This window comes from Lithobates pipiens, unplaced genomic scaffold (genome assembly GCF_037356315.1).
Source record: "Lithobates pipiens isolate NorthernLeopardFrog02 unplaced genomic scaffold, aLitPip1_a1.2 Scaffold_61, whole genome shotgun sequence".
Taxonomy (NCBI): domain Eukaryota; kingdom Metazoa; phylum Chordata; class Amphibia; order Anura; family Ranidae; genus Lithobates; species Lithobates pipiens.
The window spans coordinates 1,533,423-1,557,113 of NW_027507883.1; the positions used below are offsets into that span (position 1 = coordinate 1,533,423).

Below are 23,691 nucleotides of genomic sequence, written 5' to 3' on the forward strand. Positions count from 1 at the left end.
ACTGCTGCCTTTTCAGTTGGTAGATTCGGCCCCCTGAGTTTGTACAATGTGCGGTTCCTCAGTGGCAGGTCCCCAAACGCCACTTTTTCTCACGGAAGGCAATTCCGGCTCTCTACCGGCATGTGGAAGGCAATGTCCTTGCCTCGCTGGACAGGGCGGTCAGCGGTAAGGTGCATATTACCGCTGACTCATGGTCCAGCAGGCATGGACAGGGACGTTACCTGTCTTTCACGGCCCATTGGGTCACTCTTCTGGCTGCTGGGAAGGATGCAGGACAAGGTGCAGTAGTATTGGAGGTTGTTCCGCCACCACGCCTCCAAAATGCTACTATTGGTTGTGACACACCTCTCTCCTCCACCCCCTCCTCTTCTTCTTCCTCCACGGCCTCTTCCAGTGCTCTGTCCTCAGAACCAGCGGTGCTCCGTAGGCGTTGCAGGGGCTACGCAAGTACGCAGGCAAGACGATGCCATGCCGTGCTTGCGCTGGTTTGTTTGGGGGACAGGAGCCACACTGGGGCGGATGTTTTGTCAGCTCTGCAGGGGCAGGCCGAGAGGTGGTTGACGCCACGCCAGCTTAAGCCAGGAATGGTGGTTTGCGACAATGGCACCAACCTCCTCTCCGCCCTCCGACAGGGACAACTGACCCATGTGCCCTGTGTAGCTCACGTCCTTAACCTGGTGGTGCAGCGGTTCTTGGGCAGGTACCCCGGCTTACAGGATGTCCTGAAACAGGCCAGGAGAGTCTGTGTGCATTTCCGCCGATCATTTAATGCCTGTGCTCGGCTGGCTGAGCTCCAAAAGGAGTTGAACCTGCCCAAGAACCGCCTTATATGTGACATGCCCACCAGATGGAACTCAACATTGGCCATGCTGCAGCGGCTGCACACGCAGCAGAGGGCCATCAATGAGTACCTGTGCGACTACGGCACCAGGACAGGGTCAGGAGAGCTTGGTTTTTTCTCACCACGCCAGTGGGGCATGATCAGGGATGCATGCACTGTCCTGTCACCGTTTGAGGAGGCCACAAGGATGGTGAGCAGTGACAGTGCATGCATCAGTGACACTATACCTCTTGTCCACCTCTTGGAGCATACGCTGCGTGGAATAATGGACAGGGCACTTGAGGCAGAACAGAGGCAGGAAGAGGAGGACTTCCTTGCCTCTCAAGGCCCCCTTTATCCAGACAGTGTTCCTGCTGTGCCACCCATCACACAGGAAGAGGGTGAGGAGGAGGAAGAGGAGGAGGAGGATGATTGTGTCAGCATGGAGGTGGAGGCTGGCACTCAGCATCAGCAGCAGCAGTCTTATAGGGATGATTTACAGTCCCAAGAAACACGTGGACTTGTACGTGGCTGGGAGGAGGTAGCTGCGGATCATGTTGTCCTTAGTGACCCAGAGGACTCCGGACCGAATGCCTCAGCTAACCTACGCTGCATGGCCTCCCTGATCCTGCAAAGCCTGCGGAAGGATCCTCGTATTCTTCGGATCAAGGAGAGGGACCATTACTGGCTGGCCACTCTCCTTGATCCACGGTACAAGGGTAAGGTTGCCGACCTTATCTTGCCATCGCAGAGGGAGCAGAGGATGAGACATCTCCGGGAGGCCTTGCAGAAAGCTCTGTGCAACGCGTTCCCAGAGACTGGGAGGTCACAAACTCCTGGTCCTGGACAACGTGTTGCTGAGGCATCAGTCAGAAGGAGCGGTGGAGAAGGTGGCCGTCTGACTGATGCGTTCAGACAATTTTTTAGTCCGCAGCCCCAAGGTATGATTGGTTCCAGCACCCATCGCCAGCGTCTAATTTACATGGTGCAGGAATACCTAGGGGCAAGGTCAGACTTGGACACCTTTCCCACTGAAAATCCTCTGGCTTACTGGGTCTTGAGGATGGATCACTGGCCAGAGCTTGCACAGTATGCAATTGAGCTACTGGCCTGTCCTGCATCCAGCGTTCTTTCGGAACGCACCTTCAGTGCTGCTGGTGGCTTCGTTACCGATCACAGGGTGCGCCTGTCCACCGAATCAGTTGATCGACTGACCTTCATCAAGATGAATCAGTCTTGGATCACCCACAGCTACCAAGCACCTGAAGCTGATGTAACCGAATAATTTTTTTGAAATACCACATCCCTTCAAGACTGCCTATGCTGATGCTGAGTGACTGTCCTGTTATGTTGATTGTCTATCCTCTTCCTCCTCCGCTGATATGTTGGAAGAACATTTTTGGTTCTGGGTGATGCCAGCAGCCCAATTTTTCTGCCCCTGTTTAACAGGGGCGTTCAAGTACAATTTTTGATGCAATGCTTTGCAGCAGGGCTAATTCCTGCAAAAAAACTAGAGTGTATGGCAGAGGTTGCAGTGTGATGGCACCAGTGCCTAAGGCCCAATTTTTCTGCCCCTGTTTAACAGGGGTGTTTAAGTACAATTTTTGATGCAATGCTTTGCAGCAGGGCTAATTCCTGCAATAAAACTAGAGTGTATGGCAGAGGTTGCAGTGTGATGGCACCAGTGCCTAAGGCCCAATTTTTCTGCCCCTGTTTAACAGGGGCGTTTAAGTACAATTTTTGATGCAATGCTTTGCAGCAGGGCTAATTCCTGCAAAAAAACTAGAGTGTATGGCAGAGGTTGCAGTGTGATGGCACCAGTGCCTAAGGCCCAATTTTTCTGCCCCTGTTTAACAGGGGTGTTTAAGTACAATTTTTGATGCAATGCTTTGCAGCAGGGCTAATTCCTGCAATAAAACTAGAGTGTATGGCAGAGGTTGCAGTGTGATGGCACCAGTGCCTAAGGCCCAATTTTTCTGCCCCTGTTTAACAGGGGCGTTTAAGTACAATTTTTGATGCAATGCTTTGCAGCAGGGCTAATTCCTGCAATAAAACTAGAGTGTATGGCAGAGGTTGCAGTGTGATGGCACCAGTGCCTAAGGCCCAATTTTTCTGCCCCTGTTTAACAGGGGCGTTTAAGTACAATTTTTGATGCAATGCTTTGCAGCAGGGCTAATTCCTGCAATAAAACTAGAGTGTATGGCAGAGGTTGCAGTGTGATGGCACCAGTGCCTAAGGCCCAATTTTTCTGCCCCTGTTTAACAGGGGCGTTTAAGTACAATTTTTGATGCAATGCTTTGCAGCAGGGCTAATTCCTGCAATAAAACTAGAGTGTATGGCAGAGGTTGCAGTGTGATGGCACCAGTGCCTAAGGCCCAATTTTTCTGCCCCTGTTTAACAGGGACATGTAATTACAATTCTTGATATAATATTTCACAGGAGGGCCCCTTCCTGTGCCCACCCAGAGTAACGGTGAGGACTTATAGTGTTGTGGCACCAGCACCACAACCACCAAAGGTCAATTTTTCTACCACTGTTCAACAATGGCATGTAATTACAATTCTTGATATAATCGTTCACAGCAGGGCGCTCCAGCGGCCACCAAGAGTCACTTTGAAGGCTTACAATGTTGTTGCAAAACCAACACCTTGTTCCGCCATTTCTGCAGAGCATATAGGGCAGGCCCCTACTTTCAAACATCCAATTTACAAACATCTCCTACTTGCAAACGGAAGGAGACAACAGCAAGTGAGATGAAAAAAGATGGACGACAAAACAAATTATACAGGGGTGATAACCCTTCCCTATGTTTTCCAAAAAGCTTAAAGATATTTTTTTTGACTGGAGCTACACTTTAAAAATGTACCGGTTGAAAATGACAAACAGATTCAACTTAACACAACAAACCTACACAGTCCCTGTCTTGTTTGCACCGCCTGTATACTGCTGTTCTGAGTATATAGGGCCTGGGGGCCACACGCATTTCCTTTTTTTAATATGGGTACGGGGTTCCCCTTAATATGCGTACAAGACCCAAATAGGCTGGTAATGGGCAGGGAGGGCTACCCATGCCATTTTTCTGAATGATTTTCAACCATATTGCAGGAACCAGATATAACATTAAAACCGCAAGCAGTTTTAAATGGTGTTATTTCCGTTTAATGTCATTTTGTGCAGGGACTGTTCTAAACACGGGAAACACGTGGCACTTCACAGGCATACTATAGACACCCCCCAGGCACCATATTTAAAGGAATATTTCACTTTTTTTTTCACTTTAATCGTCATTAAAATCAGTGCTCCCGCCAAAACGGTAGTTTTTAAAACTTTTTTTTGTAGTGACCCATGTCCCCTGAGGCAGGAGGCAGATCGCCAAACCCTTTTTAGCACACTATCTTGCATATTAGCCGTTAAAATTAGCACTTTCCAATTCGAACGTTCGAGTCCCATAGACTTCAATGGGGTTCTAACGTTCGTGCCGAACGCGGGGGTCGTTCGCAAGTTCTGGTGCGAACCGAACCGGGGGGTGTTCGGCTCATCCCTAGTGGGAGACCCCCTGGGAATACCTAGTGCCGTAGGTTTCTTTTTTATTTTTTTGGCGTTGACTTGTTTTTTGTCCTTTGTTTCCCAAGGTGACCATCTTGGTGTTTGTCAAGAGGGTTGAGGGTGCCGAAAGAGATTTCCTACGGCCACATCACCCTGAAAGTGCTCGATCTTGTCTGATCTCTGAGGCTGAGCAGCGTCTCACCTGGTTAGTAACAAAAGGGAGACCTCCTGGGCAGTGGCGGCTGGTGAAGTTTTAGGATGGGGGGGGCGCAAGACCACACCCCCTCAGAATTGCCCCCCCACTTATCACAAGCCACACCCCTTATTGAATCAACATCATATACCAGGCTGCACATTATACACTGGGCTCTACTAAAGCAGATGAATCATGCCAATCTTGTGTATAACCACATCAGGCACCTTTTCTGCAACCTGTAAATGGCACATATTTGCATTCTGCAACCTGTAAATCACACATATCTGCCTTCTGCAACCTGTAAATTGCATATATCTGCAATCTGTAAATCGCACATAACTGCGTTCTGCAACCTGTAAATTGCCCATATCTGCATTCTGCAACATGTAAATCACACATATCTGCATTCTGTAAATCGCACATATCTACAACCTGTAAATTGCACATATTTACAACATGCAAATCGCACCTATCTACAAACTGTAAATTGCACATATCTAAAACCTGTAAATAGCACATATCTACAACCTGTAAATTGCCCATATCTGCATTCTGCAACATGTAAATCACACATATCTGCATTCTGTAAATCGCACATATCTGCATTCTGTAAATTGCACATATCTGCATTCTCTAAATCGCATTCTGTAAATCGCACATACCTGTAAATAGCACATATCTACAACCTGTAAATCGCACATATCTGCATTCGCACATATCTGCATTCTGCAACCTGTAAATTGCCCATATCTGCATTCTGCAACATGTAAATCGCACATATCTGCATTCATTAAATCGCACATATCTACAACCTGTAAATTGCACATATTTACAACATGCAAATCGCACATATCTACAACCTGTAAATTGCACATATCTACAACCTGTAAATAGCACATATCTACAACCTGTAAATAGCACATATCTGCATTCTGTAAATCACATTCTGTAAATCGCACATATCTGCAGCCTGTAAATAGCACATATCTACAACCTGTAAATCACACATATCTGCATTCTGCAACCTGTAAATCACACATATCTGCCTTCTGCAACCTGTAAATCACACATATCTGCATTCTGTAAATCACACATAACTGCATTCTGCAACCTGTAAATTGCACATATCTGCATTCTGCAACCTATAAATTGCCCATATCTGCATTCTGCAACATGTAAATCGCACATATCTGCATTCAGTAAATCGCATTCGGTAAATCGCACATATCTGCATTCTGTAAATCACACATCTGCATTCTGTAAATCGCACATCTGCATTCTGTAAATCGCATTCTGTAAATCGCACATATCTGCAACCTTTAAATAGCACATATCTACAACCTGTAAATAGCCCATATCTGCATTCTGCAAGATGTGAATCGCACATATCTACATTCTGTAAATCGCATTCTGTAAATCGCATATCTGCATTCTGTAAATTGCACATATCTACAACCTGTAAATTGCACATATCTACAACATGCAAATCGCACATATCTACAACCTGTAAATTGCACATATCTACAACCTGTAAATAGCACATATCTGCATTCTGTAAATCGCATTCTGTAAATCGCACATATCTACAACCTGCAAATCGCATATATCTACAACCTGCAAATCGCTCATATCTACAACCTGTAAATTGCACATATCTACAACCTATAAATCGCACATATCTACAACCTGCAAATCGCATATATCTACAACCTGTGAATCGCTCATATCTACAACCTGTAAATTGCACATATCTACAACCTATAAATCGCACATATCTACAACCTGCAAATCGCATATATATCTACAACCTGTGAATAGCACATATCTGCATTCTGTAAATCGCATTCTGTAAATCGCACATATCTACAACCTGTAAATTGCACATATCTACAACCTGTAAATCACACATATCTACAACCTGTAAATTGCACATATCTACAACCTGATTTTAAAAAAGGGTTATTATTAATAACCGTTGTTTTTTTATAGCTTCTTGGGGGGGTGTATGCTGCCGTCCACCGATAATAACACTTTTTCTTTAAATCTTGTTTAGCAGGGGGGGTGAATGGGGTTGGGGTATGCTGCCGAGTGCGATCACCATAGTCACCCTGTGGATATGGAGGGGGTACCGGCGGCGGTGCTGAATAAATAATAAAGAATTAGTAAGCTGCCATGCGGCAGCCCCTTACCTGATCCTCTCAGAGAAGTGCTGTGCCAACGTCACTTCCTTGAGTGATGTCGGAAGCACCGCCCACCGCTCACTCAAAGTGCAAGTCTTTTTTTATTTATTTGGGTGTTGACTTGTTATTTTCCCTTGTTTACCAAGGTTAACATCTTGGCGTATTTCAAGAGGGTTGCGAGTGCCCAAAGTGATTGAATACGGCCACATCTCCCTGAAAGCAACCAATCTCATATGATCTCGGAGGCTTAGCAGGGTCAGGCCTGGTTAGAGCCTGAATGGAAGACCCCCTGGGAATACCAGGTGCCGTAGGCTTTTTTTTAATATGTTGTTGGCGTCGACGACCTGTTTTATTTTTCTGCTTGTTTGCATAGGTGACCATCTTGGCGTTTGTCAAGAGGTTTGAGAGTGGCCAGCAAGATCGCCTACGGCCATGTCACCCTGAATGTCCCTAGACCTAAGTGCAGCGTTTGATACAGTAGATCACAATATTCTACTCGTCCGACTCACAGAAGTAGCCGGAGTCCAAGACATAGATCTCCAATGGTTCGCGTCCTTGCTAGGAAATCGGTCACAGACAGTGAAACTAGTAAAATTCCTCTCCGAAACTCAGGCAGTCACCTGCGGAGTCCCTCAAGGCTCTCCTTTGTCACCCGTTCTCTTCAACATTTACATTCGCCCACTCCTTCAAATCATCAGATGCTCAGATCTCTGCTTCCACTCTTATGCTGACGACACGCAACTTTATTTCCGGATCAATGGAAAAAAAGATCACCAACAACAACTTGAAAACTGCCTCAAATCAATAGAGGACTGGATGACCACTAACTCCCTCCAGCTGAACGAATCAAAGACAGAGCTTCTTATCTTACACCCAAATCATAAGCCCGAAACCAAAACCTCCTGGTCTCCACCAACCGTTTTTGGGCAGACTATCTCCCCAAAGACCAAAGCGAAGAGTCTCTGGGTTATTTTAGACGCACAAATGTCAATGGATGCGCATATAGGAGCAGTAGTCAGTGGATCTCACCATCTGCTGCGCATGCTTCGCAGACTCATCCCTTTTATCCCAAAGAATGACAAAGCAGTGGTAGTTGGAACAATCATTAATTCACGACTGGACTACGCAAATTCGCTTTACATAGGATTACCACAATATCAACTTGCGTGATTACAACTGATCCAGAACACGGCGGCAAGGCTGATAACAGGAAAAAACCCCTGGGAATCCATCTCTCCTTCGTTGAGGAGCTTACATTGGCTAACCGTAAAAAATCGGATCACGTTCAAGACCCTTTGCCTCACCCACAAATGCGTGCATAGAGAAGCTCCGCAATACCTAATGGAGAAAATAAATCATTACACACCAAACCGCAGTCTTAAATCCAAGGGGGATCGGAGATTCGCTGTCCAAGGGCCTCGGCTATGGAATGCTCTACCAATCAACATCCGGCTGGAAGAAAATCACCTGGCTTTTAGGAAAAAACTCAAGACCTTCCTCTTTTAGCAGATGATCAATGCTCGCCACAGCGCCTAGAGGCGATTCAGTTCACATTGTGCACTATACAAGTAATTCATTCATTTGTTCATTCCCAGGCGGTCTCCCATCCAGGTACTAACCAGGCCTGACCATGCTTAGCATTCAAGATCAGACAAGATCGGGTGCATTCAGGGTGATGTGGCCAATGGCAATGTTGCTGGCCACTCTCAACCCTCTTGACAAATGCCAAGATGGTCATCTCGGCAAACAAGCAGAAAAATAAAACAAGTCATTGACGCCAACAACATAATAAAAAAAAGCCTACAGCACCTGGTATTCCCAAGCGGTCTCCCATCAAGGTATTAACCAGGCACAACCTTGCTTAGCATCCGAGATCAGGCATATTCCAGGTGATGGGGCTGTAGAATCTTGTTGGCCCCTCACAATCCTCTTGACAAACGCCAAGATGGTCACCTCGGCAAACAAGCAGTAAAATAAAACAGGTCATCGATGCCAACATATAAAAAAAAGCCCACGGCACCTGGTATTCTCCGGCAGTCTCCCATCAAAGGAGGTCCACGCTGTAGCCGTGATTTGGCTATAGCGCAGGTCTCTACTGGTTAAACTGAGCCGCAGATCTAAACCATTCTGCAGAAACTCCAAAACTACTGAGGTGGACGGAGTGGTGGGGTCCCACTGCTTACTTTCTGCAAATGTTTTAAATGTATTCCATATTTTAGAATAGATAAAGTTCGTGGAAGGTTTCCTAGCCTTTAGGAGAGTAGAAATCACCCCCACCGAGAATCCTAATGACTGGAAATTCTGCCGCTCAAGATCCAAAGATGTAGATCCAGTTTGTGAGGAGCTGGGTGCACCAATTTCCCCTGTGAGAGAAGCTGCGGGAACACTGGGATCCTTGGGATATTGGGTGTTGCAGGATATTGGCGGGTGTTGCAGGGTATTGGCGGGTGTTGCAGAGCATTGCAGAGTGTTGTTGCAGGGTGTTGCAGGGTATTGCAGGGTGTTGCAGGGTATTGGCGGGTGTTGCAGAGTGTTGCAGGGTATTGGCGGGTGTTGCAGAGCATTGCAGAGTGTTGCAGAGTATTAGCGGGTGTTGCAGAGCATTGCAGATCATTGCAGGGTGTTGCAGAGCATTGCAGGGTGTTGCAGGGTATTGGCGGGTGTTGCAGGGTATTGGCGGGTGTCGCAGAGCATTGCAGAGTGTTGTTGCAGGGTATTGTAGAGTATTGAAGCAGAGTATTGCAGAGTAATGGCAGGGTATGATGGGGTTAATTTTCGGTGAGCAGCGATGTGGGCACTGCAGATGCAGCCCACAGCGCTGCTGACACCGATCTCTTCCCCCTCCGCTGTACCGATCGGTTTGTTTACAAGTGATCACTCCGTCATTTGATGGAGCGATCACGTGGACCCGGCAGTCAAGGATGCTCTCGAGTGCGCGCCTCAGGGGGGCGCGCGAGAGCGGAATTCTGGGAGGACGTCATATGACGGCCTCCCAGAGTTAAACAACCGCCCTGTAGCCGTCATTCGGTTATGGGCCGGTTGTTAAATGGTTAAAGACTCATTAGCAGAGCTAATTCATACACCTCCATCCCTGAAAGACACGCTTAGGGGTCAAACGTCAGAAATGACTAACCAAGGGCAATCATCCGCGGACCCAGCAGGCACTTTTTCAACCCCGCCTCCCTTATCTGCTGGGGACAGTGCCGAGTCGGAGGATTCCTCAGATGAATCAGAACCCTCGGGTTTAATTTTTCATTAGTACAACCTTTTGTCTTGGCGGTTAAACCAGCTATCTGCTGGGAAGAGGTGGAAGAGCTTCCTAAAAAGACAAAAACCTTTTTTCCATTTCTGAAAATGAAATTCATTTTTTTCCCTTTCTAGAAGAATTAAAGGATTTAATAGAAGGGGAATGGAAGAGGACGGATAAACGCTTCTCCCTAAATAGACTCCAGAAGTTGTACCCGCTGGCCAAGTCAGATACAGCCTTCCTGGATACACCTCCAGTAGTTGATGCAGCAGTGGTGCGTTTAACCAAGAACATCACCCTACCTATGGAGGATTCGGCCTCCTTTTAAAGATCCTCTGGACAGGCGTATAGATGGGTTTGAAAAAAGCCTATCAGTTGGCTGGAGGAGCATGTAGACTGGCTGTGGCTTTAGCCTTGGTGTCTAATGCCATTAAAGTTTGGACAGAAAACATTGAAGTAGTCATCCGAGAAGATGTACCAAAGGACGACATTATAAAAGCCATGGGCAGCCGACATCAACTACTGGAGGTGTATCCAGGAAGGCTGTATCTGACTTGGCCAGCGGGTACAACTTCTGGAGTCTATTTAGGGAGAAGCGTTTATCCGTCCTCTTCCATTCCCCTTCTATTAAATCCTTTAATTCTTCTAGAAAGGGAAAAAAATGAATTTCCTTTTCAGAAATGGAAAAAAGGTTTTTGTCTTTTTAGGAGGCTCTTCCACCTCTTCCCAGCAGATAGCTTGTTTAACCGCCAAGGCAAAAGGTTGTACTAATGAAAAATTAAACCCCGAGGGTTCTGATTCATCTGAGGAATCCTCCGACTCGGGACTGTCCCCAGCAGATAAGGGAGGCAGGGTTGAAGAGGTGCCTGCTGGGTCCGCGGATGATTGACCCTGGTTAGTCATTTCTGACGTTTGACCCCTAAGCGTGGAGGGAGTTGTATGAATTAGCTCTGCTAATGAGTCTTTAACCACTTAACAACCGGCCCATAGTCGAATGACGGCTACAGGGCGGTTGTTTAACTCTGGGAGGCCGTCATATGACGTCCTCCCAGAATTCCGCTCTCACGCGCCCCCTGGGGCGCGCACTCGAGAGCATCCTTGACTGCCGGGTCCATAGGACCCGGCACATCACGGATCACGGTAAACGGCCGCTCATCGCGGCCGTTTACCACGTGATCGCTCCGTCAAATGACGGAGCGATCACTTGTAAACAAACCGGCGTCATAACATAACATAACGGCGTTCCGCGATGTGCTTGGGTGATGCGATTTGATGCGATCTGTTGGGGGCGACGCGATTCGATGTTCTGATGCGATTTGATGTGTCGGGGTGATGCAATGTGCTTTGGGCGATGCGATGAGAAGTGTTGGGGGAGATTCATCTACGAGATAATACCGCCCAACTGAATTCTGGACGGCTGTTTTTTCTTTTCTTTTATTTTTTATTTTTTGGTTATAGTTATGGTTCTAAAAGTTACTATGATGCATCTGTTAATTGTTTTTTGATTCACATGTTTCAACCGACTGACTAAAGGTGACATTGGCCCTTTCTCGGTACGCACAAACCAACATCCCTCCACATCATTCACTCTAACATGCAGACACACAAACTATTTAAGGAAAAGGTCATCGGTTTCCACACGCTCTGGGATAAACATCCCATTCCCTCTCAAGCTTGCCAAGGTGACCATCTAGGCGTTTGTCAAGAGGGTTGAGAGTGGCCAGCAATATCGCCTACAGCCCCAACACCCGAAATATGCTTCATCTCGTCTGATCTCAGATGCTAAGCAGGGTCGGACCTGATGGGAGACCGCTTGTGAACACGAGGTGCCGTAGGCTTATTTCTTTAATATGTTGTTGGCGTCAACGACCTGTTTTATTTTTTTGCTTGTTTACCGAGGTGACCATCTTGGCATTTGTGAAGAGGATTTAGAGTGGCCACAATGTTTGCCTACGGCCACATCACCCTGAATGCGCCTGATCTCGGCTGATCTCGGATGCTAAGCAGCATTGGGCCTGCTTAGTACCTGGATGGGAGACCGCCTGGGAATACCATGTGCCGTAAGCTTTTTTTTAATATGTTGTTGGCGTCGACGACCTATTTTATTTTTCTGCTTGTTTGCCGAGGTGACCATCTTAGCGTTTGTCAAGAGGGTTGAGAGTGGTCAGCAAGATTGCCACATCACCACATCACTGCTCACGCTCAACCCTCTTGACAAAAACCAAGATGGTCACCTCAGCAAACAAGCAGAAAATTAAAACAGGTCGTAGACACCAACAACATATTAAAAAAAAGCCTACAGCACCTGGTATTCCCAGGTGGTCTCCCATCCATGTACTAACCAGTTCCGACCCTGCTTAGCATCCGGTATCAGACAAGATCGGGCACATTCAGGGTGTCGTGGCTGTAGGCGATCTTGCCAGTCACTCTCAACCCTCTTGACAAATGCCAAGATGGTCACCTCGGCAAACAAGCAGAAAAATAAAACAGGTCGTCGACGCCAACAACATATTAAAAAAAAAAGCCTATGGCACCTAGTATTCCCAAGTAGTCTCCCATCAAGGTACTAACCAGGCCCGACCCTGCTTAGCATCCAAGATCAGACGAGATCAGGCACATTCCGGGTGATGTGGCCGTAGGCGATTTTGGTGGCCACTCTCAACCCTTTTGACAAACACCAAGATGGTCAGCTTGGCAAACAAGTAGAAAAATAAAACAAGTCGTCGACGCCAACAAAATATAAAAAAAAGCCTACGGCACCTGGTATTCCCAGGGGGTCTCCCATCCAGGCTCTAACCAGGCCCGACCCTGCTAAGCCTCCGAGATCAGATGAGATTGGTTGCTTTCAGGGAGATGTGGCCGTATTCAATCGCATTGGGCACTCGCAATCCTCTTGAAAAACGCCAAGATGTTAACCTTGGTAAACAAGGGAAAATAACAAGTCAACACCCAAAAAATAAAAGACTTGCACTTTGAGTGAGCGGTGGGCAGTGCTTCCGACGTCACTCAAGGAAGTGACGTTGGCACAGCACTTCTCTGTTCTGCCCGCCTGAGAGGATCAGGTAAGGGGCTGCCGCATGGCAGCTTACAAATTCGTTATTATTTATTCAGCGCCTCCGCCGGTACCCCCTCCAAATCCACAGGGTTACTATGGTGGTCGCACTCGGCAGCATACCCCAACCCCCTTCACCCACCCTGCTAAAAAAAATTAAAGAAAAAGTGTTATTATCGGTGGCCGGCAGCATACATCCCCCCCAAAAAGCTTTAAAAAAAGGGTTATTAATAATAACCCTTTTTTAAAAAAAACTCTTGTTTGGGGGGGCAGGTATGGGGGTTAATGCTGCAGACCACCGATAATAACCCTTTTTTTTTTAAATCTTGTTGGGGGGGTTTGCTGCCGACCACCAATAATAACTTATTATCGATGTTTGGCAGCATATCCCCCAAACAAGATTTAAAAAAAAAAGGGTTATTATCGGTGGTCGGCAGCATACTCCCCCCAAACAAGATTTACAGGTTGTAGATATGTGCTATTTACAGGTTGCAGATATGTGTGATTTACAGAATGAAGATATGTGCGATTTACAGAATGTGATTTACAGAATGCAGATGTGCGATTTACAGCATGCAGATATGTGCGATTTACAGAATGCAGATGTGTGATTTACAGAATGCAGATATGTGCGATTTACAGAATGTGATTTACAGAATGCAGATATCTGTGATTTACATGTTGCAGAATGCAGATATGGGCAATTTATAAGTTGCAGAATGCAGATATGTGAAATTTACAGGTTGCAGAACGCAGTTATGTGCGATTTTTAGAATGCAGATATGTGTGATTTACAGGTTGCAGAGGGTAGATATGTGTGATTTACAGGTTGTAGATATGTGCTATTTACAGGCTGCAGATATGTACGATTTACAGAATGCAGATATGTGCGATTTACAGAATGTGATTTACAGAATGCAGATATGTGCTATTTACAGGTTGTAGATATGTGCAATTTACAGGTTGTAGATATGTGCGATTTGTATGTTGTAGATATGTGCAAGTTACAGGTTGTAGATATGTGCAATTTACAGAATGCAGATGTGTGATTTACAGAATGCAGATATGTGCAATTTACAGAATGCGATTTACAGAATGCAGATATGTGTGATTTACATGTTGCAGAATGCAGATATGGGCAATTTACAGGTTGCAGAATGCAGATATGTGCAATTTACAGTTTGCAGAATGCAGTTATGTGCGATTTACAGAATGCAAATATGTGTGATTTACAGGTTGCAGAAGGCAGATATGTGTGATTTACAGGTTGCAGAATGCAAATATGTGCGATTTACAGGTTGTAGAAAAGGTGCCTGATGTGGTTATACACAAGATAGGCATGATTCATCTGCTTTAGTAGAGCCCAGTGTATAATGTGCAGCCTGTTATATGATGTTGATTCACTAAGGGGTGTGGCTTGTGATAAGTGGGGGGGGGCAAATCTGAGGGGGTGTGGTCTTGCGCCCCCCCATCCTAAAACTTCACCAACCGCCACTGCCCAGGAGGTCTCCCATTTGTTACTAACCAGGTCAGACGCTCCTCAGCCTCCGAGATCAGACAAGATCGAGCACTTTCAGGGTGATGTGGCCATAGGAAATCTCTTTTGGCACCCTCAACCCTCTTGACAAACACCAAGATGGTCACCTTGGGAAACAAAAGACAAAAAACAAGTCAACGGCAAAAAATTAATAAAAAAGAAACCTACGGCACTAGGTATTCCCAGGGGGTCTCCCACCCAGGTTCTAACCAGGCCCGACCCTGCAAAGCCTCCGAGATCAGATGAGATTGGTTGCTTTCAGGGAGATGTGGCCTTAGGCAATCGCTTTGGGCACCCTGAACACTCTTGAAAAACGCCAAGATGGTCACCTTGGTAAACAAGGGAAACAAATTCAACGCCAAAAGAAAAAGAAAAAAAGAAGCCTATGCCACCTGGTATTCCCAGGCAGTCTCCCATCCAAGTACCATCCAGGCCTGACCCTGCTTAGCCTCTGAGATTAGACAAGATTGGTCGCTTTCATAGGCAATTTATTTGGACACCATGACCCATCTTGACAAACGCCAAGATAGTCACCTTGTGAAACCAGGGAAAAAAACAAGTAAATGCAAAAAAAGAAAAGAAGCACAGGGGCCTGGTATTCCCAGGCAGTCTGCCATCCAGGTATTAACCAGGCTCAGCCCCTGCTTAGCCCCCGAGATGAGACAAGATGGGGCTCTTTCAAGGTGATGTGGCCATAGCCAATCTTTTTGGACATCCTCAACCCCCTTGACAAACACCAAGATTCACCTTGGGAAACAAGGGAAAAAATAAGTCAACGCCCCAAAAAAAATAAAATAAAAAAAAAGGAAACCTACAGCACCTTGTATTGCCAGGCGGTCTCCCATCCAGGTACTTACCAGACCCGACCCTACTCATAGGCAATCTCTTTGGGCACCCTCATCTCTCTTGACAAACGCAAAGATGGTCACTAGGCCCAACCCTGCTTAGCCTCCGAGATCAGATGAGATTGGGCGCTTTCATGGTGATATGGCCCGTAAGCAATCTCTTGGGCATCCTCAACCCTCTTTGACAAACGCCAAGATGGTCACCTTGAGAAACAAGGGAAAAAAACAAGCCAACGCCAAAAAAAAGAAGCCTATGGAACATGGTATTCCCAGGTGGTCTGCCATCCAGGTGCTAACAAGGCCTGAACCTGCTTAGCCTCTGAGATCAGACGCTTTCAGGGTGATGAATCCATAGACAATCTCTTTGCAACCCTCTTCACAAACGCCAAGATTGTCACCATGGAAAACAAAAAAAACAAGTCAATGGCAATAAAAAAAAAAAGCGCCTAGAGCACCTGGTATTCCCAGGCGGTCTCCCATCCAAGTACTAACCAGGCCCGCCACTACTTAGTCTCAGAGATCAGATGAGATGGTGCGCTTTCAGGGTGATGTGGCCGTAGGCAATCTCTTTGTGCACCTTCAATCCTTTTGACAAATGCCAAGATGGTATCCATGGGTAAAAAGAGAAAAAAAAGAAAAGAAACCTACAGCACCTAGTATTCCCAGGCGGTCTCCCATCTACGTACTAACCAGGCCCACCCCTACTTCTCCCGAAAGTTTTCGGTTGTTGGGGTGTCATTGGGACAACATGTTTTATGTTGACCGTTGCCTCCCCATGGGGTGCTCCATTTCATGCGTGGTGTTTGAAACATTTAGCTCATTTGTGGAATGGGTGGTCCGGGATGTCGCAGGGCTGAACTCTGTTATCCATTATTTGGATGACTTTCTCTGCGTGGGTCCGCCGGATTCCAGAGTGTGCGGGGTGTTGCTGGCGACGCTGGAACACGTTGTTGAACGGTTCGGCATCCCGTTGGCACCCGACAAGACGGAAGGGCCCAGGAAGGTCATCACCTTTATGGGTATTGTGTTGGATTCTGAAGCGATGGAATGCAGGTTGCCGGAGGACAAGCTTGTGGATCTGAAAACCGTCAGGGTGATGTGGCCTTAGGAAATTTTGTTGGCCACTCTCACCCCTCTTGACAAACCCCAAGCTGGTCACCTCGGCAAACAAGCAAAAAAATAAAACAGGTCGTCGACGCCAACAACATATTATAAAAAGCCTACGGCACCTTGTACTCCCAAGCAGTCTCCCACCCAGGTACTAACCAGACCCAACCCTGCTTAGCATCCGAGATCATACAAGATCGTGTGCATTCAGGGTGATGTGGCCATAGGCAATCTTGCTGGCCAATCTCAACCCTCTTGACAAATGCCAAGATGGTCACCTCGGCAAACAAGCAGTAAAATGAAACAGGTCGTCGACGCCAACAACATATTAAAAAAAGCCTACGGCACCTGGTATTCCCAGGAGGTCTCCCATCCAGCTACTAACATGGCCTGACCCTGCTTAGAATCCGAGATCAGATGATATCTAGCGGATTCAGGGTGATGTGGCCTTAGGCGATCTTGCTTGCCACTCTCAACCCTCTTGACAAACGCCAAGATGGTCACCTCGGCAAACAAGCAGAAAAATAAAACAGGTCTTTGATGCCGACTACACATTAAAAAAAGCCTGCGGCACCTGGTATTCCTGGTGCCACCTGGTGATGTGGCACCGGCTCTAGTAGAGCAGCCATTTACTATTTACATTGCCTATGAAATCTGCTCTGTTGGGACCACAGAGCATATGCGCAAGGGGAAATCACTGGCAATGCATTCTACACTGCTCCAAGGTGGGCATACTAATGAGCAGCAAACGGGTAGTTAACAGCATTATATACAAACAATGCTACAGTGGGCTTGGGAGGGGGTCCTGTCTAAATCCTGCTCTAGCAAATGGGCAGCAAGTGATATCTATGTGCATTGTGCCTGAACCCTACTCTGTTTTTGCTTGCTACTGGCTACACTATACATGGACATTAATGAATAGTTTTCATTGAAAACTTTCATATGGTTTAAATTATGGACGTTTAAACCTATTTGTGTGGGAATGGCATGTGTCATACCTTTTCCCCTATGGGGAGAAGACATCTTGACCCAGTCCCTAAAGTCTGAACCAAGAATAGGGCACGTTGATTTTGGCCTGGCCAAAGTTTGTTGGCTGTAGTATGGTGCCCTCATACTCTAACCAAGAAAAGCTAAGAACCATTCCAAGATCAAAACACCGAATTCCCAGGAAGAAAGGATGAACAGTTAGAATAGGATCTGCCATTCGCTTCATAAGCCATAACCAAACATTTGGACTGCCTGCCATGTTGCCCTGGAAGCAGTTGGAAGAGAGACTGAATCAGATCTAGCCCGGCCTTCTCAGAGGAATGAGCACTCTTCCGCCAGTCCAGCACGAACTGAGATTGACCCAGTCCCTCAGCCTTCTACTTCAGAACAACCTAGCAACCAGACTAGAGGCTTAATTATAGCTTACAATTGAAATGTAAGATGGTCTAACACTTAGTAAATTCGAATTTACATGGGCTGGTCGCCTGGCAGCTTTCAAAATGATGACCTTACCAAAATGATTATATCAACTCAGGTCCCTTCCAATATGTATCCCTAAATACTACTTTAAATCCTTACAAAGCAGTTTGGGAAAATATCTATGGAATGGCAAAAAATCCCGTTGCGCATACCATATACTAATTAAACATAGAAATATAGGTGGTGCGACCGTACCTGATCTACAGGATTATTATGACGCAACTCTTTTGACCCAATTGCAAGAATGGTTCTTGCCTACTCCTAAAACTTTATGGGGAAAAATTGAGAAAGACATCACACGACAGCCTAATATGCAATTCTGGTTACTTAGTAGGAAAATTAAGTCCACAATTACAGCTCAATACCCACCAACGGTGAAAGCGACGCTACACTCTTGGCAGAGAATCATCACATACAAATGGGATAAAATTCCAATCACGGTGTTAAACCCTCCTCTAACAATCATACCAACATTAATTCCTGGCGTACAAATACATGACTGGAATTTGGGTCGGGATATCAAACTTGGTTCCTTCTTCCAACAGGGCTCATTAAAGTCTTTTTCTCAGTTAAGTAATGAATTACAGCTTCCGAATTCTGAGCGATCTACATATATTCAAATAGAAAAGTGTCTGCTACACAATCCACAACTCAGAGCTTCAATCCCGGTTAAAATATGGTCTTTCCTCAATAACCATGCCACCTCACAGAAAGGAGTAGCTACAATATACCCAATTCTAGGGGCAAAAAACATACCCAGCAAACTACCTTCCTTCCTTAAATGGGAACAAGATTTGGGGCAAGACTTTTCAATTAAACAATGGATGGCTTCCCTACGAAGCATATATAGGGCCACTGCATGTGTTACACTATGGGAATTGGCACAAAAAATTGTTCAAAGACAATACCTGACTCCACATATCCTAGCAAAATTCAAGGGGAACTCGTCACCTAATTGATGGAGAAATTGTACCCAATTGGGGACCCTATTTCATATTATGTGGGACTGCCCAAGCTTACATAACTACTGGCAGGCAATCTCCCATTTACTCACTTCCGTAACAGGTATTGTCCTTCAACTTTCACCAGAACTAGCCATTCTGAATATGAATTTACATACGATTCCCAAACAATATCGTAAAGTAGTAACACATATACTTTTAGCTGCAAGACTATCTATAACTAGAAAATGGAAAACTGACTCTCTTCCTACTGTGACAGAAGTTATAGAATTAACCCAACTTCACCACTCCTACGAATTGTTATTTCCTAATGACAAATCCCTATATATTAAGGAATAGGGATGAGCCGAACACCCTCCGGTTCGGTTCGCACCAGAACTTTCGAACGGACCCCAAATTCGTACGAACGTTAGAACCCCATTGAAGTCTATGGGACTCGAACGTTCAAAATTAAAAGTGCTAATTTTAATGGCTAATATGCAAGATACTGTCCTAAAAAGGGTTTGGGGACCTGGCTCCTGCCCCAGGGGACATGGGTCAATGCAAGAAAAAATGTTTTAAAAACGGCCGTTTTGGCGGGAGCACTGATTTTAATGACGATTAAAGTGGAAAAAAAAGTGAAATATTCCTTTAAATATGGTGCCTGGGGGGTGTATGTAGTATGCCTGTGAAGTGCCACATGTTTCCCGTGTTTAGAACAGTCCCTGCACAAAATGACATTTAACGGAAATAACGTCATTTAAAGCTGCTTGCGGTTTTAATGTTATATCTGGTTCCTGCAATATGGTTGAAAATCATTAAGAAAAATGGCATGGGTAGCCCTCCCTGCTCATTACCAGCCCCTTTGGGTCTTGTACGCATATTAAGGGGAACCCCGTACCCATATTAAAAAAAGGAAATGCGTGTGGCCCCCAGGCCCTATATACTCAGAACAGCAGTATACAGGCGGTGCAAACAAGACAGGGACTGTGTAGGTTTGTTGTGTTAAGTTGAATCTGTTTGTCATTTTCAACTGGTACATTTTTAAAGTGTAGATCCAGTCAAAAAAAAACATTTTAAGCTTTTTGGAAAACATAGGGAAGGGTTATCACCCCTGTATAATTTGTTTTGTCGTCCATCTTTTTTCATCTCACTTGCTGTTGTCTCCTTCCGTTTGCAAGTAGGAGATGTTTGTAAGTTGGATGTTTGAAAGTAGGGGCCGGCTCTATATGCTCTGCAGAAATGGCGGAACAAGGTGTTGGTTTTGCCACAACATTGTAAGCCCTCAAAGTGACTCTTGGTGGGCGCTGGAGCGCCCTGCTGTGAACGATTATATCAAGAATTGTAATTACATGCCATTGTTGAACAGTGGTAGAAAAATTTACCTTTGGTGGTTGTGGTGCTGGTGCCACAACACTATAAGTCCTCACAGTTACTCTGGGTGGGCACAGGAACGGGCCCTCCTGTGAAATATTATATCAAGAATTGTAATTACATGTCCCTGTTAAACAGGGGCAGAAAAATTGGGCTGATGGCATCACCCAGAAACAGAACAACATATCATCGGAGGAGGAAGAGGATAGACAATCAACATAACAGGACAGTCACTCAGCATCAGCATAGGCAGCCTTGAAGGGATGTGATATTTCAAAAAAAATTATTCGGTTACATCAGCTTCAGGTGCTTGGTAGCTGTGGGTGATCCAAGACTGATTCATCTTGATGAAGGTCAGTCGATCAACTGATTCGGTAGACAGCCGCACCCTGTGATCTGTAACAAAGCCACCAGCAGCACTGAAGGTGCGTTCCGAAAGAACGCTGGATGCAGGACAGGCCAGTAGCTCAATTGCATACTGTGCAAGCTCTGGCCAGTGATCCATCCTCAAGACCCAGTAAGCCAGAGGATTTTCGGTGGAAAAGGTGTCCAAGTCTGACCTTGCCCCTAGGTATTCCTGCACCATGTAAATCAGACGCTGGCGATGGTTGCTGGAACCGATCATACCTTGGGGCTGCGGACTAAAAAATTGTCTGAAAGCATCAGTCAGACGGCCACCTTCTTGTCCCTGTCGGAGGGCGGAGAGGAGGTTGGTGCCATTGTCGCAAACCACCAATCCTGGCTTAAGCTGGCGTGGCGTCAACCACCTCTTGGCCTTCCCCTGCAGAGCTGACAAAACATCTGCCCCAGTGTGGCTCCTGTCCCCCAAACAAACCAGCGCAAGCACGGCATGGCATCGTTTTGCCTGCGTACTTGCGTAGCCCCTGGAACACCTACGGAGCACCGCTGGCTCTGAGGACAGAACACTGGAAGAGGCCATGGAGGAAGAAGAAGAGGAGGGGGTGGAGGAGAGAGGTGTGTCACAACCAATAGTAGCATTTTGGAGGCGTGGTGGCGGAACAACCTCCAACACTACTGCACCTTACCCTCTTGACAAACGCCAAGATGGTCACCCCGGCAAACAAGCAGAAAACTAAAACAAGTATTCAACGCCAACAACATATTAAAAAAAAGCCTACAGCACCTGTTATTCCCCGACGGTCTACCATCTAGGTACTAACCAGGCGCGTCCCTGCTTAGCATCCAAGATCAGGCGCATTCAGGGTGATGTGGCCGTAGGAGATCTTGCTGGCCACTCTCAACCCACTTGACAAACGCCAAGATGGTTATCTTGGCAAACAAGCAATAAATTAAAACAGGTCGTCGATGCCAACAACATATTAAAAAAAAGCCTATGGCACTAGGTATTCCCATGCGGTCTCCCATCCAGGTACTAACCAGGTCCGACCCTGCTTAGCATCCGAGATCAAACGAGATCGATCGCATTCAGGGAGATGTGGCCATAGGCGATCTTGCTGGCCACTCTCAACCCTCCTGACAAACGCCAACATGGTCACCTTGGCAAACAAGCAGAAAAATAAAACAGGACGTTGATGACAGCAACATATTTTAAAAAGCCTACTACACCTAGTGTTCCCAGGCGGTCTCCCATCCAGGTACTATCCAGGCACGACCCTGCTTAGCATCTGAGATCAAACGAGCTTGAGTGCATTCAGGGTGATGTGGCCATATGCGATCTTGGTGGCCACTCTCAACCCTCTTGACAAACGCCAAGATGGACACCTCGGCAAACAAGCAGAAAAATTCAACAGGACTTTGATGACAGCAACATATTTAACCACTTGCAGACCGGACCATTTTGCTGGTCAAAGACCAGACCACTTTTTGCGATTTGGCACTGCGTCGCTTTAACTGACAATTGCGCGGTCGTGCGACATGGCTCCCAAACAAAATTGACGTCCTTTTTTTCCCACAAATAGAGCTTTCTTTTGGTGGTATTTGATCACCCCTGCGGTTTTTATTTTTTGCGCTATAAACAAAAATAGAGTGACAATTTTGAAAAAAACGCATTATTTTTTACTTTTTGTTATAATAAATATCACCCAAAAATATATAAAAAAATATTTTTTCCCCTCAGTTTAGGCCGATACGTATTCTTCTACATATTTTTGGTAAAAAAAAATCGCAATAAGCGATTATTGATTGGTTTGTGCAAAAGTTATAGCGTTTACAAAATAGGGATAGTTTTATAGCATTTTTATTAATAATTTTTTATTATTTTTTTTTTTACTAGTAATGGCGGCGATCTGCGATTTTTATTGTGACTGCGACATTGTGGGGGACCCATCGGACATTTTTGACACATTTTTGGGACCATTGTCATTTATACAGTAATCACTGCTATATAAATGCAGTGATTCCTGTGTAAATGACACTGGCAGTGAAAGGGTTAACCAGTGGGTGGCAGTGTAGGGGTTAAGTGTTCCTAGGGGTGTGTTACTAACTGTGGGGGGGTTGGGCTTTCATTTAGTGTACACTGATCTCTGCTCCAATCACATGGAGCAGAGATCAGCGTCACTAGTTGCTAGGCAGAATGGAGAAATGTTGTTTATACAGCATTTCCTCCATTCGGCTGCTCCGTGAGACGATCGCGGGGATGCCCGCGGCGATCGAGTCCGCGGGTCCCGGGACCGGACTCACGGGGGTCCCGACCAGCGCGGGAGCGCGGCGCCGGCGGCGCGCTCCCGATGGCAGGGCGGCATCGAATATTGGACGTACCTGTACGCCAATATGCCTGCCCGTGCCATTCTGTCGACGTACATCGTCGTGCGCTGGTCGGGAAGTGGTTAAAAAAGCCTACTACACCTGGTACTCCCAAGCGGTCTCCTATCCAGGTACTAACCAGGACCGACCCTGCTTATCATCTGAAATCAGATGTGATCGGGCACATTCAGGGTGATATGGCCGTAGGCAGGGCCGCTGATAGAAATCATGGGGCCCCGTACAGCCTACCTGACGGGGCCCCCTTCAGCTCCACCCTGGCCCCGCCCCTGGTCCCTCCTTTAGCCCCACCCCTGGCCCCACCCATTGCCCCTCCCCAGACCCCGCCTTGAAACAAAGTGTAGGTTTGTCTACAAGTGACATTTGTTTTTCTCCAGTCAGTTATAGGTTTGATTATCCAAAAGAAATACTGTTTTCAGATGAGAACATACCTCTTTAATATCTATATGTAATACAAACAAAACAAATAAATTAAATGGTATTTTGGAGAGTATTGGCAGGGTATTTATTGCAGAGTATTGGCAGGGTAAGTATTGCAGAGTATTGGCAGGGTAAGTATTGCAGAGTATTGGCAGGGTAAGTATTGCCAGGGTATTGCCAGGGTATTGCCAGGGTATTGGCGGGGTATGTATTGCAG

The 23,691-nt window shown here is 46.2% G+C and overlaps 8 pseudogenes; 1 reads left to right on the forward strand and 7 right to left on the reverse strand.

Moving 5' to 3' along the window:
* The first annotated feature begins 11,937 nt into the window (after nt 1–11,937).
* Nucleotides 11,938–12,056, forward strand: LOC143958538 (5S ribosomal RNA; annotated as a pseudogene).
* A 226-nt stretch (nt 12,057–12,282) lies between these two features.
* Nucleotides 12,283–12,401, reverse strand: LOC143958799 (5S ribosomal RNA; annotated as a pseudogene).
* A 110-nt stretch (nt 12,402–12,511) lies between these two features.
* Nucleotides 12,512–12,630, reverse strand: LOC143958411 (5S ribosomal RNA; annotated as a pseudogene).
* Nucleotides 12,631–12,737: 107 nt separating this feature from the next.
* Nucleotides 12,738–12,856, reverse strand: LOC143958667 (5S ribosomal RNA; annotated as a pseudogene).
* A 3,784-nt stretch (nt 12,857–16,640) lies between these two features.
* Nucleotides 16,641–16,759, reverse strand: LOC143958444 (5S ribosomal RNA; annotated as a pseudogene).
* A 4,902-nt stretch (nt 16,760–21,661) lies between these two features.
* Nucleotides 21,662–21,780, reverse strand: LOC143958740 (5S ribosomal RNA; annotated as a pseudogene).
* A 107-nt stretch (nt 21,781–21,887) lies between these two features.
* LOC143958816 (5S ribosomal RNA) lies at nt 21,888–22,006 on the reverse strand (annotated as a pseudogene).
* Nucleotides 22,007–23,126: 1,120 nt separating this feature from the next.
* LOC143958535 (5S ribosomal RNA) lies at nt 23,127–23,245 on the reverse strand (annotated as a pseudogene).
* Between the last annotated feature and the right edge of the window lie 446 nt (nt 23,246–23,691).